This window comes from Alosa alosa, chromosome 24 (genome assembly GCF_017589495.1).
Source record: "Alosa alosa isolate M-15738 ecotype Scorff River chromosome 24, AALO_Geno_1.1, whole genome shotgun sequence".
Taxonomy (NCBI): domain Eukaryota; kingdom Metazoa; phylum Chordata; class Actinopteri; order Clupeiformes; family Clupeidae; genus Alosa; species Alosa alosa.
In genome coordinates this window covers 20189780-20205557 of record NC_063212.1, presented here as the reverse complement: position 1 = coordinate 20205557, position 15778 = coordinate 20189780, and the positions used below count along the sequence as shown (strand labels likewise).

At 39.4% G+C, this 15778-nt stretch overlaps 3 long non-coding RNA genes across 4 annotated transcripts; all 3 read right to left on the bottom strand.

The window, feature by feature from the left end:
• Positions 1-9716: 9716 nt before the first annotated feature.
• On the bottom strand, positions 9717-10413 carry LOC125289698. The gene is made up of 3 exons (XR_007192677.1): positions 10397-10413; positions 10190-10269; positions 9717-9820 (listed from the first exon to the last, which is right to left on the bottom strand). It is a non-coding gene; the product is annotated as an uncharacterized LOC125289698 (long non-coding RNA).
• Positions 10414-10745: 332 nt separating this feature from the next.
• LOC125289741 lies at positions 10746-12123 on the bottom strand. Of its 2 annotated transcripts, none has more exons than XR_007192689.1 (4): positions 12057-12123; positions 11814-11940; positions 11358-11533; positions 10746-10868 (listed from the first exon to the last, which is right to left on the bottom strand). It is a non-coding gene; the product is annotated as an uncharacterized LOC125289741 (long non-coding RNA). The 2 variants fall into 2 exon arrangements; XR_007192690.1 differs by lacking the exon at positions 10746-10868 and adding an exon at positions 11001-11116.
• Positions 12124-12345: 222 nt separating this feature from the next.
• LOC125289629 lies at positions 12346-15499 on the bottom strand. Its single transcript, XR_007192660.1, has 3 exons — positions 15248-15499; positions 12523-12713; positions 12346-12359 (listed from the first exon to the last, which is right to left on the bottom strand). It is a non-coding gene; the product is annotated as an uncharacterized LOC125289629 (long non-coding RNA).
• Positions 15500-15778: the final 279 nt, after the last annotated feature.

Sequence of the window (15778 nt, the reverse complement as noted above, 5' to 3'; positions counted from 1 at the left end):
ATCTCAACGCCTTGTTCGCCAGTAAATGAAAGACAGAGAGACAGCGAGGAAATGAGAATTTTAACAAGCACTTAAATGTTACAAAAAGAAAACAAAAGCAAAACAACATTAGAACATAATGGCAATAAGATAGATAGATAGATAGATAGATAGATAGATAGATAGATATTTAACAGTCCTTTATTAAACAAGATTTAGGTCAGTGACAATGACAGTGACAATGACATCCACACATACTATATCGTCCTTACTCTCACACAGCAGGCATTCCACCCCCATACAATACAAACTTCAGAGAGAGAGAGAGGGAGAGAGGAAGAGAGCGAGAGAAAGGAAGAGAAAGAGGGAGAGAGAGATGCCATGGGAGAGGGAAGGATGGAGAGAGAGAGAGAATTGCCATTGTCCCCGGCCCTTTTTGCTTTTAGCACTATAAAGCCCAGTGTGATTTCAATGCAAGCTATACTCTTCTGATCCATTCAGAGATGAGAGCTTCTTATCATGTTATTTACTAAGTATAGCTTTGGTGCAGCTCAGTGGGAGGTCCATTGCCTGTTCAAATAATTGTACAGTACTTCCCCCCCTCAAAGCAATGACAAAAACAACAACAACAACAACAGCAACAATATGAGAAAAAAAAGACAAATAATAAAACAGCCATGTTCATGATGTATTTAGTGAGATTTTGGAGCTCGGGGCTCTCATTAACTTTGTGCTGGTTTTACCTGACTTTCACACACGGCACAAGCCAAGATCAAAGGGCAGACAATTATTTGGACGTTGGTGGTTTGAGGATATTCATCGCAGTGACTGGCTGCACAACCCTCAATGAGCCAACAGGGAGGTTTGGTCCCCTGGCGAGCTGATGGAATTCTACAACCAAGACCCCCCTGGCATGGTGAAGCTCACTCCATCACTCTCTTTTCTATTACTCTCTCTCTCTATCTCTGTCTCTATGTCACTTTCTCTCATTCACTGCTTCTCATTCTGCTCCCTCCCTCTCTCCTCTATCCTTGTCTTCTCTCTCTCCCTGCCTGTCCCCCCCCTCTCTCTCTCTCTTTCACTCTCTCTTCTCTCTCCCTCCTTCTCTCTCTCTCTCTTTCTCTCTCTTCTATCTCCCTCTCTCTATATCCCTCTCTCTCTCTTTCTCTCTCTTCTCTCTCTCTCTCTCTCTCTCTCTCTCTCTCTGCAGGACTAGGATTATGGCATAGGATGTTCCACGCAGTAAATCTACATGGTAATGATTTCCATCCCCTCGCCGGCCTTATACATGATTAACGTGTTACCTGCCTCACACCTCTCCTCTGGCATGTCGATCTCATTAATCACATGACAGAACGTGACCCACACACACACACACACAAGCACACGCACCCACACACACACACACACAAGCACACGCACGCACACACACACATGCACACACACACACACACACACAGACACACACACACACACAGCACACGCACGCACACACATGCACACACACACACACACACATGCACACACACACACACACACACACACACACACACACACACACATTCCCACCAATGCCACCCACCCACATGCACACACCCACCCACACACACACACACATTCCCACCAATGCCACCCACATGCACACACCTACCCGCACACACACACGCTCAGTCACCCTTGTCCGCCGACCCAGCTAAAGCATGTACATGTTACTGTCTCCATGTGTTTTAGGGCGGCCTCACATGACAAACCCATAAAATGGGGTCATCACCACCATGAGGGGCCATCAAATCCATTATATCATCATGTTAGCATAAGGAGACATTCAGGTTATTGCTATGAAATGTAGGAACTGGATGGGCGAATCCGGAACAGTTTAAGACTACAGTGACTGGACAGGAAATGTGTGGTTTGGTGCCATCGTCAACGTTGGCTATAAGAAGACAGTGTGAGAGATAAAAAAATAAAAAATAAAATAAATGTTAAGAAGTTAGTGGGTATGCATAAATGCTTGTTAAGCCAATGTACAGTATGTGATACACAGCCTGACAGATGCTCATCCAAGTCCTCCCATTTGAAGGGAGTGATCATGTTTCCCATGTGATACATCCCTCTAAACACACTACAAACCATCGCCCGATTCTCTGAAGTCAGAAAAAAATGCCTACGCACTTGTGTCAGGACTGAAATAACCAGTAGTGACCGTTGACGGGCGTTTTCGGTGGATACTGAAGAAATCTCAGGCTGGCCAATGAAGTGTAACGACGGAGAGACAATTATAGAGCGATCCATTGCCTGTAATGGCTGCATTTGTCTCCGAGATGACAAATGAAAGCCTTGATACAGCTTACCTTCATTTGGATGACTGCTCTTGTAACATCCCTATATAGAACTCCCCTGCACTATCTGACAGATCATCCCGAACGCCTCGGCATGAAATTAATGATTTTTTAAAAAAGATACTGAGTGATGGACGTTAAAAAAAAGGACGTGATGTGCTTTGCACATACTAATTTCACTAAACGGAGAGGTGAGAGGAATTAGAAAATGCAGAGGCTCCGGAACTCTCTTCAGGATTGAACTCACAGCACTAGTGTTTGTGGAAGTAAACACATTCCACAGTGTGCATGAGTTATTCCCTTATCATCAGATAATTTACCTTTAGCCTGACCACAAGCATGGTTGATTTATTGGTGTGGTCATTTTTGGGACTTTTTTTTCAAGGACATCTACCTGAACAGGACAGCGGTATAAAAAACAAGGAACATTATAGCTTATCTTAAGACTAGTAATAAAAAGGGATATGAAGAGAATGCTAACATGATGTAGGGAGAGGGACGACTTTTTTGCTTTGTCATCTGTTATTTATTCCTTTGCCAACGCCAAAATTAATTGTGTTTCATAGAATCATTTAAAAGCATGAAATTGAAACTGAAATAAAGCAGTACTTCAAAATGGTATGATGGTGATGATGAACATGAAGATGACGAATGGTAATAACAATGAGGATGAGGATGATGGTGATGATGATGATGATGATAGCGATGAGGACGACGATGATGATGATGATGATGATGACAACGATGACGATGACGATGACGATGATGATGAATGGTAATGATGATGATGATGGTGATGATGATGATGATAATGACAATGATGATGGTGATGATGATGACGATGATGATGGTGATGATGATGGTGATGATGATGATGATGACGATGACGGTGATGATGATGATGATGATGACGACGATGATGATGTTGATGATGCCAACTACGATGATGATGGTGATGGTGATGATGATGATAATGGTGATGATGATGATGATGACGATGACGATGACGATGACGAATGGTAATAGTGATGATGATGGTGGTGATGATGACAACAACATAGATCGGACTTGTGCCATTTGGCCTACCAATGTCCAAAGCACTCAAATATGGCCATCTGTGCTGCCCTACAAGGGCAAAGTGCAGTTACTATGCAAACAATGAAACTGAGAAAAATGATTTTAATGTTTTTGTTTTGTTTTTTTTTCAATGTCCAGCCAAAGTGTTGTAGGTAGTTTACTGGTAATACATTCATGTAATATCTACATGAGGAAAGGAGGAAAGCCCTTAAGTCTTAACTCAATTTTGGCCAAATGTGTGGTTCCTGCGGTTTGCCTTTGTATGGCAGCATGATGCCCTGAAAAGCCCAGGAGTAGAGACCGAGTGACAGACTGTCAAAATACATCAGTCAGATTTATCAAGCCAAATCATCTACATCCTCGGCCCTTCCTGCTCTCCGCACGCTTGCTGCTTGTGCCCTTTTTGAGGACAAACACTCATTCCTAACCTTCCGATCCAGATCCTAATCTAAAGACCATGCATCAATTCAGTGCCCCCCTGTTGTGTCCTGTTAATAACAGCTAGTGAAGACAGAGGGCGCCGGAGTGCACAGTGAGGATACAGGTCGTTGGTATGTGCGTAGTTGGGATGAAGAAGAATAAAGTTGGAAGTAGTGTGTTACATGCCTCTCGGTTCTTACATTACAGTTTTTCTCAGTCGCTTTGGTGCTTTTTTCAGATCAGAATGAAAATTCTCATAACTATTAGTTCAACCTCCACAACATTTAGTCATTTGTGCACATCATAGTAGCAATTTCTCCTTCCTCTGAACAAATTGCAAATACTTTTGGACATGTATCAGTTGCTTTCATACAATTCTCTGCTGTTTTTTAACATTATCATTTGCTTATGTCATGTCAGTCAAAATGAACTATACTTATGAATGCTGAATAGTCGTTCCCAATAAAACTAATAGTCTTCATTTCATTGCTTGAGTCATTACATACAAAATTGTTGAACTAGTTATCAAATTCTGTCACAGTACTGTAGAATTGCAAAGAGCATACAGTAAAAATGTATGCATTCAGTGTCTTGTACTCACTTACTCACCTAACTACAGCAATGTGTAACTTTACTGTAGTTTTCAAATGGCTGTATAAGTAGTGTATAGTGCTGTCTTGAGCATGTTCAGGTAGTGTCACCGAGTTCTGACCTTTTTTTGCATTGGAAAACACTGAGAGAACTGTCATAATGAAAACATGACAAAGTCATTTGACTATCTTGTTCATAAACGATGGTGTCAAGACTTCTCATTTTGATGACACTGACAGTTTCACTGACATGAATACCTGCTTTTGAGGAATGGACTATCCATTTTGAGCAAGTGACGTGCTTTTGCACCCCCCCTTTGCTGTGGTGGTGGCAAGGTTGTTAGCTTTTGACTGACCCGCACCTGTCAGGCTATCTGTCAAACTCCTGGATTTTTTTTTTAAAAAAACATTTGGCATGCGTCATATACATGACACTGAATCTCATGGATATCGCTAAATATTACAGACTTTTTATTTACAAGCTCAGTGGAAAAACTACTGATCAGTGTGAGTGAATGACTACTGTGTCTGCACTGTGGTGTAAAAATCTACTAGCATTTGTCGTTTTACCTCTGACGAGGAGGTTATATTTTCTTCACCACTATGACCGACCAAGTTTGGCTTCACTTCTTCAGTAGATAAGAGCATAACAGTCATTGGTTTGAAATCCTTTAGCCAGAATCCATCCTAGTACATGTATGCTTTGTACTTAATGTATAATAAGAGCATCTGCAATGCAGCAAGCAGTCAAGAGCTCCACTAGTTTCTCACCCATAAATAATGATCATACATTATATTTTTATGACGGCACTCCAGACAGCCGACTTTTTTTTTTTTTTAAGTTCATCTTAAATAATGTCATGATGTTAGCGGGTGCACTTTTGTTAAATTAACTGTTTCTCTTTTAGGTACTGGATAACTCTCAAAGTCTATAATGAGGTTTCAAACCTCTGTACTTTTTTCTCTCTCTCTCTCTTTCTAAAACAGATTAAAGCAACTCCACAATCATCTAATTACCTTGAACGTGGCCTGCTGGGAGTGTATATGTAATTCAGATCATCAGGTTGTGCAGGCTGAGTGGCAGGTTAACGTGTCATTAAGATAAACTTAGTGGGACAAGCATAATTACCGTAACACAGACTACAGATGCTTCGCGATGATAGGGTGGCATCTAAGGACACAGATGATGTAGTCCAGTCACTGATGTTTCATCCTCGGGGAAATCATGATAAGGATTCTCATGTATTGTATGTACGAGGCAGCAGAGGTGTGTGTGTGTGTGTGTGTGTGTGTGTGTGTGTGTGTGTGTGTGTGGAGAGAGACAGAGAGGGAAAATTTGATGGAAAGTGTGTTGGATAATGTACCACCACTTCATTACATACGACAGACAAACAGACCAGCAGACAGACAGAACAGACAGAACAACTGACAGAACATAGATAGACAGAACAGACAGACCGACTGACAAAACATAGACAGACAGACAGAACAGACAGAAGGACTGACAGAACATAGACAGACAGAACAGACACAGAATGACAGACAGAACATAGACAGAACATAGACAGACAGAACGACTTACAGAACATAGACAGAGAGAACAGACAGAACGACTGACAGACCAGCAGAGAGACAGAACAGATGAAATGACTGACAGAACATAGACAGACAGAACGACTGACAGAACATAGACAAACAGACAGACACAACGACTGAGAGAACAGACAGTAAGACAAACAGACAGACCATCAGACAGATAGGGATAGGAGTAGACAGTGAGAGAGAAAAATGCTCCTAGAAAATGAGGCCAATCATTTAAAGGCACACTCCTCAACTCTGGTAGCCTGGGTGAACCCTGACAATTCTGGGTGCGGATTTGCTCTGCAGATCTGTTATGACCTTTGGAAATCAGAAATGAACAAAGGGTCCACAGACCAATATTCTGGTGTCAGCCAAGCCACAATTCTTGCAAAAAAAAAAAATATTGGTGCTATTTGAGTTCAACCACTAGTCTAATTACAACCCACATTTCTATGCTTCTGAAGCAACGTTAAGCACCTTCACCTCATAGATTGGGTTTGATGAAAGACTTCACTTCACTTCATCATAAATTGAATGTGCTGACGAGGCAATCAATACTCAGCACTTGCAGCAAAGTTTCCATTTTCACACTGGAGCTTACAGGTTTGTAGGAGATCACGAATAGACAGCTATGACAATCTCTCTCCCCATGAATGAGGACTCATTCATCTGTAAGAGGACCACAGCGAGAGCATGAGCCTTGTCGGGATTTGTGGTCAGCACCTTCAGGAAACGGAATAACACTCCAGAAGAGTGGATGATGATAAATATGAGTGTCCGTTTGGATGGTCAGGCTCAAGCCGTGTTCTGTTTCCACAGTGACATATGTTTACCGCTGCAACACTAGCTCATTGAAGCGCTCCTCCATGGCCTTAGTTCATAACAGTAACGATAACTGCCTCCGTAAGTCACACAGCTGGAATACTTCAAATCAGACTCGGTCGGCTCTGTGTCACGATAGATTCTAGCATACTAGGCAGTCAGAAGCCATCAACGTTTTATTGTTGTTATTGTTTATGTTGTTGTAGTTGTTTTACTTTTGAAGGTAAATGTAAGGAGTCAAACTTAATAATCAAATTGTGTCATTCATTTGTATTCTTGTATAATGAAATGCTGTGTCCATGTTTGAGCACTCAGAATATTGACTCAGCAAACTGACTAAGCTTGACAACTTCCCAAAAAATATACTCAGATATACTATTCAAATAAACACTCTCAGACATGGCTCTTACCAACAGTGAGAAAGTGTTTTGTTTATTTTAGGCATTTCAATATACACAAATTATGTATCCAGCAGGGCCGAATAGTTTACTTTTAGGCAATAAGACAGAGGAAGTCCAATTAAACAGATACTGTAGGTCGCTTTGGGCCTTAAATTCAGTGCATAAGTGATTGAGGTAAGCACATTCACTTTTGCAGAGACGGAGGTATAAAAATTCCCCTCCAGAATGATGGAAATGTGGGTAGGGATTTTGAAAAAGCAGACAAGGTTGTCTTTGTTATGACTTTTGGGACCATAGCTTTAAGTGTGGGCATTAAAATGTTATCTCTATAAAATGCTGCTCTAAGTTGCGTAAACAGTCCTTCATTTGTCATAACCACCCCTGTTTGCATGAGCGAAGAAGAGTAACACAAAAAGCAGACGCTAGCTGTAAACCACAAGCTTATGCATAATGCAACATCAACATTTTGCAATTATAATGCACTTTGCAATATGTGTTTGTCTCCAAGCAACAGTATTTTAGGGATTTAGCTGCACTTAAGTTCTAGTTTTATGTACAATGATTTAAAGTTAGTTATTAGTTTTTAGCAGTCAGAAAACTTGTAAATCATCACTGGGATTACGATTGCATAAAATTAGTGAACCCACTCAGCCACTAGGAGTCAAATGTTTGTAGCAGTTGTTTATCTCAACCAGAGCCACAAAAAAAAAAGGTGAGTGTCTGTTTGTATGGGAAGCGCTTTGAGTAGCCATTGCGCTGGAAAATGCGCCATATAATTAAATGTACACCTTTATCCTGGGAATACGGGATAGGAACTTTCGGCAAATTTGGGATTTGCTCTGCAGGCAATCGCTAATCAGGCATGGACTTGTACTTCTTTGGAATTGAGTAAACAACTGCATTTAAAACCTTCATTTACACGATTGATACACTTTTGAAATTATTTGGTAAGAGTTCAACGTACCAATTTAAATTTAATTGGAAGGTCTGGGTGTTCCCAGGCTACCTTGCCTTACTAATGAAGCCTATGCTGTTTTGCACATAAAAGATAAATAAAAAAAACTTGCTGAGTACGGGTTGCCTCCTGTGTTTAGCGATTTAGGAATCAAGGCAATCCACAGAAGTTTACAGGATATTCCTTATAGGTTTTTCCTAGGATGTCTAGTTTCTGCATTACAGTAAATGTAGAACAAGAGCATTTGCAATGCGGCAAGCTGCTAGAAATCTCCAGTAGAGTCTTCCCTATAAATAATGGCTATACATTATACTTTTATGACGGCACTCGAAACAGCAGACTTTTATTTTGAAGTTTGGCGTCTTAGTTTGTTTTATCGTTGCATACATTCATATCGTCTGATGCATAGCGCAGGACAGAGGGGCATCTACCAAAACACTAGGGAGTTTATCACGAAAAAAAAGAGCGATGAGAACATTGGACTAAATTATGATGAAAAATAGCACATCTAAAAGTGACTAGTGTACAAAGTCTTTTCTTTCACAGAAACTGGGGAGGAATGTTTGAGGAATGCTTTAATTTATGCTCTCACTGTCCAGCATTTAGATCTTGGGAGGGTCAGAGACAGCTCACAGATCCAACTCATGCATAAATCTAAAGTGTGTTAACGTGTGGATATTTTCAGATTTGAACTCACTGTTCTTGTAGTCCTCCTCAAGATTCTAACTGCTCTCAGACAGATGATATTATTCTCTTTTCTAAGTTTCAGTTCCCTCAAAAATGCAACAACAACAAAAAAATAGTAGTCATATTCCACCAAAATATTCAGTAATTCATGAAAAATGGCCACATGTTCTGGGTAAGCCGAAAAAAGATGGCAATACTTATCTACTTACTTCATGATGTCCTGTTCATGTCATGCATCTCCTACATTATCAAACTGTCACGTATCTAAACACTCTAAGGTCCTGCAGCCACAAGAAGAGCAAGTCAGATATGTTTAGTTTAACAACTAACCCAGGTAGCATTCTGACGTTGGGCCAACGTTGGCCCAAGGTCAGTGGTTGTGTTGGCCCAATGTTGGCTGCTGACGGTGGCCCAACGTCATTTTGTCCGGTGGCCCAACGTTGGCCCAACCATTTAATTAGACCATCAGCAGACCTTTGGCCAACCCTAACCCAACCATATGCCAACTTAAAAAGCCTACCCAGCCAACCCAAAATACACCTTACCAACGCTATGCCAACCCGAAACCTACCTTTCTAACATTGGGCCAACCATTTCATAGACCGACTGCCGACCTTTTGCCAACCCCAACTCAACCATATGCCAACTTAAATAGCATACCTACCCCAAAAATTACACCTTAACAACACTATGTCAACGTTCTAACCTTAAGATGACTGCTTATTTCAGCAGAACACTCATCTTGATATTTTGGCCACCTTTTATGGTTATTACAGTAATTTAGAAATTACTTACTTGATCACAATGATTTTACCAATCTGCCCTGAACTTGTAATCTTAATAGTGATATAATACCAACACGAGATTAAGGGTTAAAATAAATACATTTAATAATACATATTGATTTAATAATAAACATTTATGTGATGAGATCCTCAAGGGTTGATGGGTCATCAATCAGTTCTGCTCCTATAAAATAACAGAAATTACTTTTAGTTACTTTTAGAAATTATTTTGTTTTGCTTGCTCAAATAAGACTTCACTGCATTAGGAAGATTATACAGATAATTTGTCTAACAAGAGATTACGAAATGTGTAATATTAATAATGTTGTCTTCCAAGTGTAATCAAGCAATCATTTTATTAACTGGTGCCAATGTACAATCTATGGAGGCCTATTTCATAACATTCTCTTAATTATGTACAAATGATGTTAATGCCTTCAGGTCACTTATTTCCACACTTGTCGAATAGTTATTCATTTCGAGCATTAGATAAAAAGATGAGACAAAAAGGTAAAACAATTTAGGACTATGCACTAATGACTAAAAAACTTACAATGTCAGATATTTCAGACACTTCCTCGGATTCACTGCTGATGTCAGATGGAGGATGTGATGGGGAATGTGTCTGCCTCTCTAAATTGAGGAAAGAAATTCAAGTTTAACTACTTACTATTTCACAACTGTGATGATAAATAAAAGTCAGCAATACAGACATACAGGCAATTACAAATATTTTTTGATTGGTTGTTGAAATCTGTACCCTTTTCTGATCTCCTTTTCTTCCTCCATTTCGGTCACCGCTGTATTTTAGCCATGTTTTTATCTTTTTCTTCTGCCTCCATTAAGGTGGCCCCTTGTTTTAGGAGCATCTGCGTGGGGAATTTGGGGAATTGAATGGAGAGTGAAGGATAATATTTTACTCTTAAAATCAGTTTAAAACCACTGATTTAGAACATGGCGGAAGTTTTGTTGTGTAGGGTAGATAATACACTGGATGTGTACAGCAGGCTACCAATCAGAATGTGTGTAGAATAAACATTGAATGAAATTGTAAAAGAGCTGTAGGCCTACCTATGATGACTTTTGCCAGGTGCAACACAGAAAAAGGACTTTTCTGCCCCTGCCCATCCAGTTAAACTTTTTCTCTAAATCATTGCTGATTGTTTCACGCCTGATCCTGTAGATTATATCTTTTATTGTTGTCCTACCCAAACTCATGAGATGTTTTCCCTCTAAAGTGAAATGGTTGTGCATACATGATTAAGCTTGTCAAAAGGTGGAACATAACTACAAGCACTACACAGTGCTATGGGCTACCATACAGTCCCATAACAGAAAAAAAGTGGCATAGCAAGAAAAGCTCACAATTGGTGCCTCCAAAGCTTCACTACTAGGACAAGGCATTAGTGATTCTGTAGTAGAGTTGAGTTCAAGAGGTGATTTCAAGAAGTATTTAGGATAACTCAGACAGTTGAGTTTACTGAAAGAATTGAAATGAGAGCGAAGGAGGAAGATCAAACTATCGGTATCCAAGAAACGGATGAACCACTCGCGACGCACAATCCTTTTAACAACACTATTTAAAACTATTTATTGTATTTATGTATGTATTCCTATTTATTCATGTATTTATTCAATGGCTTATTTATGGTATTTATTGATTATGAGAACTACTAATAACTAGAGTATAGGTTTACATACACAACATAAACAGAACTTACCAGAGAGCGCCGTGTTTCCTTGTCAGAAAGCCGGTCCAACATTTTTTTTATATCATTAATATTTTGTAACGGAAACTCAAAATCAGGAAAACTGCTGACTTCAGTGACACTCTCTCTTCTCAAAATTGCCTGAAGCAGAAGAGAATTTTGTTTGTAGAATTTTCGGAGTTCTCTTTCTGAAACAGACAAAGTATATAACTTTATATAACATGTGTCTACTGTTTTGCATACTCAATTTGAAAATTATTACATTCTGTTTTTATTTAGCATTTTACATGATGTCCCAAGTTCTTTTTTTTTATTATCTAAATTGTGGTTGTAAATCAAAGCACATTGGATATTAAGGCTAATTGTTAAGAAGTTGTTGAAGAGTTTCTAATCCCTTTATAGACTAAAAGGTAATTAATAAAAGCTCCAAGTAAACTATTATAAAATATTTGGAATAGTTCTATGTACCATCTTGTCTTAGATCTGGGACTGTCTCTGGTGTTGATGGTGGAAATGGAAATGGTGGTATGGCTGGCAAGGTCTGGCTTTTGGCTCCATTATTGCAGAATTTCTTTTTTTGGTCTTTCCATTGTCTCTGCATATGAGAAACAGTGAGAAGAACAGTGAGAAACAGAATCAATACATGATATTCCAAAGTCTTGACCACTGTATGTTTTCTTTACATGTCATGTTTTCATCTGTGCTGTTTACCTGTGTGGAGCCTACTTGTTGAGGCCTGAACTGGAGGGCTTCCTGAGGCTGCAGATGGAGGGCTGATGTAGACCCTAAATCCAACATATTTTCGATGATGGTCTGTTGGACACATTAAGTGTAATCAAATTTTTAAAGGTGCAGTGAACACTAGTAGCAAATAAGCACAGTCAGGCTATAAAAGAAGAACAGAGAACAGAGGAAACATACACTCTTTTCCGCACACTGTCCTCGTCTGTCGACTCCAAACCATTGCCTTTGCAGAACTTCACAAGCTTCCTTCGGGCTTTTTTTCATAGGAATCTAAATATAGAAACAAACAACATTGTTAAGCCTATTATCTGAACATTTGAAAATAACTGCTTATAGGCATAACTCACAAGGAGCATGTTTAATTTTGAGCAATAGATTTGAATAGTTATTTCTCTATATTTCTTAACATTGTGGAACTTCCTCAATAACTTACCATACTCAGCCACCCATTCAGTTATATATTCTTCCCATTCTTCATCAGGGGTTTCATTTTTTTCAACCGCTTTTCTACATTTAGTAGTATTATATGGGGGCCAAAAGGACATTTTTTTATCGATGCTCAGCCAGTCACTTGGTATAACCTCTGTCTCATTTTTTTTCATTGAAAACAACAATTGAATACATCTACAGTATAAAACAAACAAACAAACAAACAAACATAGCTAGTGTTACAAACTATATACACTAATTGAAGCTCAATTAAGCAGAATGCAGTAAAGGATATGCCACAAACCCATCCTTATATTGTAAAAGAATTACTTTTGTAACAGTCTGAAGAGGGACAATAGTCAATGACTGCCCGGGTTGTTTCACAAAGGATATATTAAGACTTGATGAATCAATGGGGTGGGTAAAAAAAGATGATTTGTTTTGGAATTTAAGACAGACTAAATGTGATGCTTCCTTGTTTTTTAAAATATTTTTAACTATATGAATGTCTCCATTGAACAGAATGTAGTTGTCTCCCTCTGATAAATTAATCAAAGTTCCACCATTAATATATTGCTTATATTGTGTAAATTGCGTCACATTGTATGGAAGAGGCCCATTCTTATGTTCCTGGTAAAAACCATCCTTGAAAACCCTTTTTTTCGCTCTGACACTTGCTTTTTCTGACAATCTCCTGATGATCTGTTGAAGGGGCTGGGTAGGGGTCCTAATCATTTTTTTAATTGTGTAGAGGAAGTTCTCAAATGGGAAAGCTGAGAAATTATGCAGAGCACCAAACTGCCTTGCATCATTGGCAAGATGTGTCAGCCCGTGTATGTTATACACAACGTAATTACCATAAACAGATTGAAAATGCTCAACAAATGTGATCAGCAACTTTTCAGCAAAATCACAGTACTGGAGGCACAGTGAGGGGCAGCATAAAATTCTAATGGCTACATGCAGAAGCATAAAATTGTGGTATAGAACATTCGGCAGATGGTCTTTCAGTGCCACTGGACCAGTGTACAGGAGAAAAGTTCTGAACTCTGTCGCTTTCCACCTATCTACCTCAACAAGTGATCGCCCTTTCCGTGCAAACTCTCTGGGGAGTGTCATTGCAAAGGACACAAGAGCTGCAGAAATTAGGCCTATCTGATGAGCACCTAAACGAGTAGGAAGCGGTCCCCTCATCCAAAACCCGATCAACTTTCTCATAACCCCAAGACAAACAAGGTGCATAAAATCTAATGGAAATTGGGAGACCATACCAATTCCAACCTCTGTCAACACACTGGTCCTTTATGGTGAAACTCATCGCCTTTATTAATAAAAGACGATCTGTCCGTAAAGGTGAATCGACTTCAGGAAAAGTCATGCGATTTTCGCCCACGTTCCCTCCTGTGTGCATTTTCACAGCCATGGTATGCATTGTGGGCTTTAATGTTTTCACGAAAGCCCGTGCACTTGCATCACAAACAAAATTTGAAATTTGAATATCTACACATTTGCCAATAACATCCACACCCTCTAATTTAAGCTTTCCATATTCATTCACAAATGTTTCCAGGAACAGATTGACATTCGCTGGTTTTTTAGACCCAAGATATAATGCAATGACGAATGGTTGCTTTGTTTTGTCTTCCTCTACCAAGCCTAGAATGGGCCAGAACTGCTGATTGCTGCTTTTTTGAACAAAGGTAGTCCATCAATATTTACTTGTAAATGAATGGCCTTTGGGAGAGGGTCTATCTGGTGTAATATATGCCTAATGCCTTTCTCAACTCCAAAATAATGCATGGTGCCACCAGCAATCTGCTGGACCTCATAATTAGTTGGAGTGCCTAAAAGAGTCGCGAGAATCCTTTGGGAGATAGGGATGATATTTTCTCAGGATGCCCAAGAGCCCATTTAGATGGCATTGTGGTACTTGGCTGTCTATTGCCCAACCTCTGAGCTCCTCCCCAAGACACTCTGCAGACTCAACAGATTCTTCATCACTTGTGTCAGTTTCTGTCAGAGCATATGACCAAAATTCATCAATAACGTTATCGTCCAACAACATTAAACTCAATTTCAGACTCTGATTCATAGGACATGGGCCAATCAGATGCAGCATCTGACCACACATCATCAGAGGGGGCGTTTTCTGCCAGGCATACCGGGTATATTTAAATCGGCCGGCTGCGTCCAGATTCAGCTTTAGCATTGACGTTAACCTCACTAAGGATATCGAAAGCCCTTTGCTTTGCCTGACGTTTAAGTGTTCTGTCTGAATAAATGTTGTTTGCAGACATAGTGTGTGTATCCCTGTAAGTATGCGTCCAAACAAATAACTAACATTTAACGTTACAGTTACAGCTGATATGCCTACGGAAGCTAATGCCCATTGTTTACCTAACGTAAAATAGCTAACGTTAACTGTTAGCAGCTAGCAGGCTAAAGGTAGGTGCTAGCTCATCTACATTTAATTGCTGGCTTGCCTATAGCTTCTAATGATAAGATTACATTTACATCAGATTGCTAGCGTGAAGATAGTAAATTGGTTTTATGTATATATATATATATATATATATATATATATATATATATTTATATATATAAAAAAAAAAAAAAAAATTTAATTGAGCAGATTACCTTGGACTGGCTGGCTGGGGTAACGTAACAGCTAGAAGGCTAACGGTTGAAGATAACGGTAGATTCTATACAATTCTATATCACGCACTCACCGTTCTCTTAGAAGAGCTCGCTCTTCTTTAGGTCCATGCTCCAATGCATCCATATGTTCAGGTGGTCTTCATGTTGTTATGTAGCGAGGACAGAGTATGATACCCATACAATACGGTGTGTTTACTATAGCAAGTTAAACGGACCTGCTGCTGGGAGAGGTTTGTTTAGATGACTTATTACAATGATTATCAATTAAATGTTTCTGGAATGTATTAGTTGTATGAAACACAAAGTAAGCTAAAACAGACCACAGACACACATGAAAAAAAGACGAAGTTGCTAGCAGTTGAAAACATTTAGCCATGGGCTAAATGTTATCTAACGGTTCTCATTTCAACTTAGCCTGCTCTTGCATTTGAGAGGACCTACTTGCTATCTGCTGCATAGCTATATACATCAGGGTCTCAAACTACCGCCCGCGACTTAATGTCAAAATAATAATGTAATTCGCCCTTGAGGGTATTTTTTTTTTTTATTCGACAAACAACAACATTGATTAAAATAGACGATAGATCCAAGTACAGTGACAA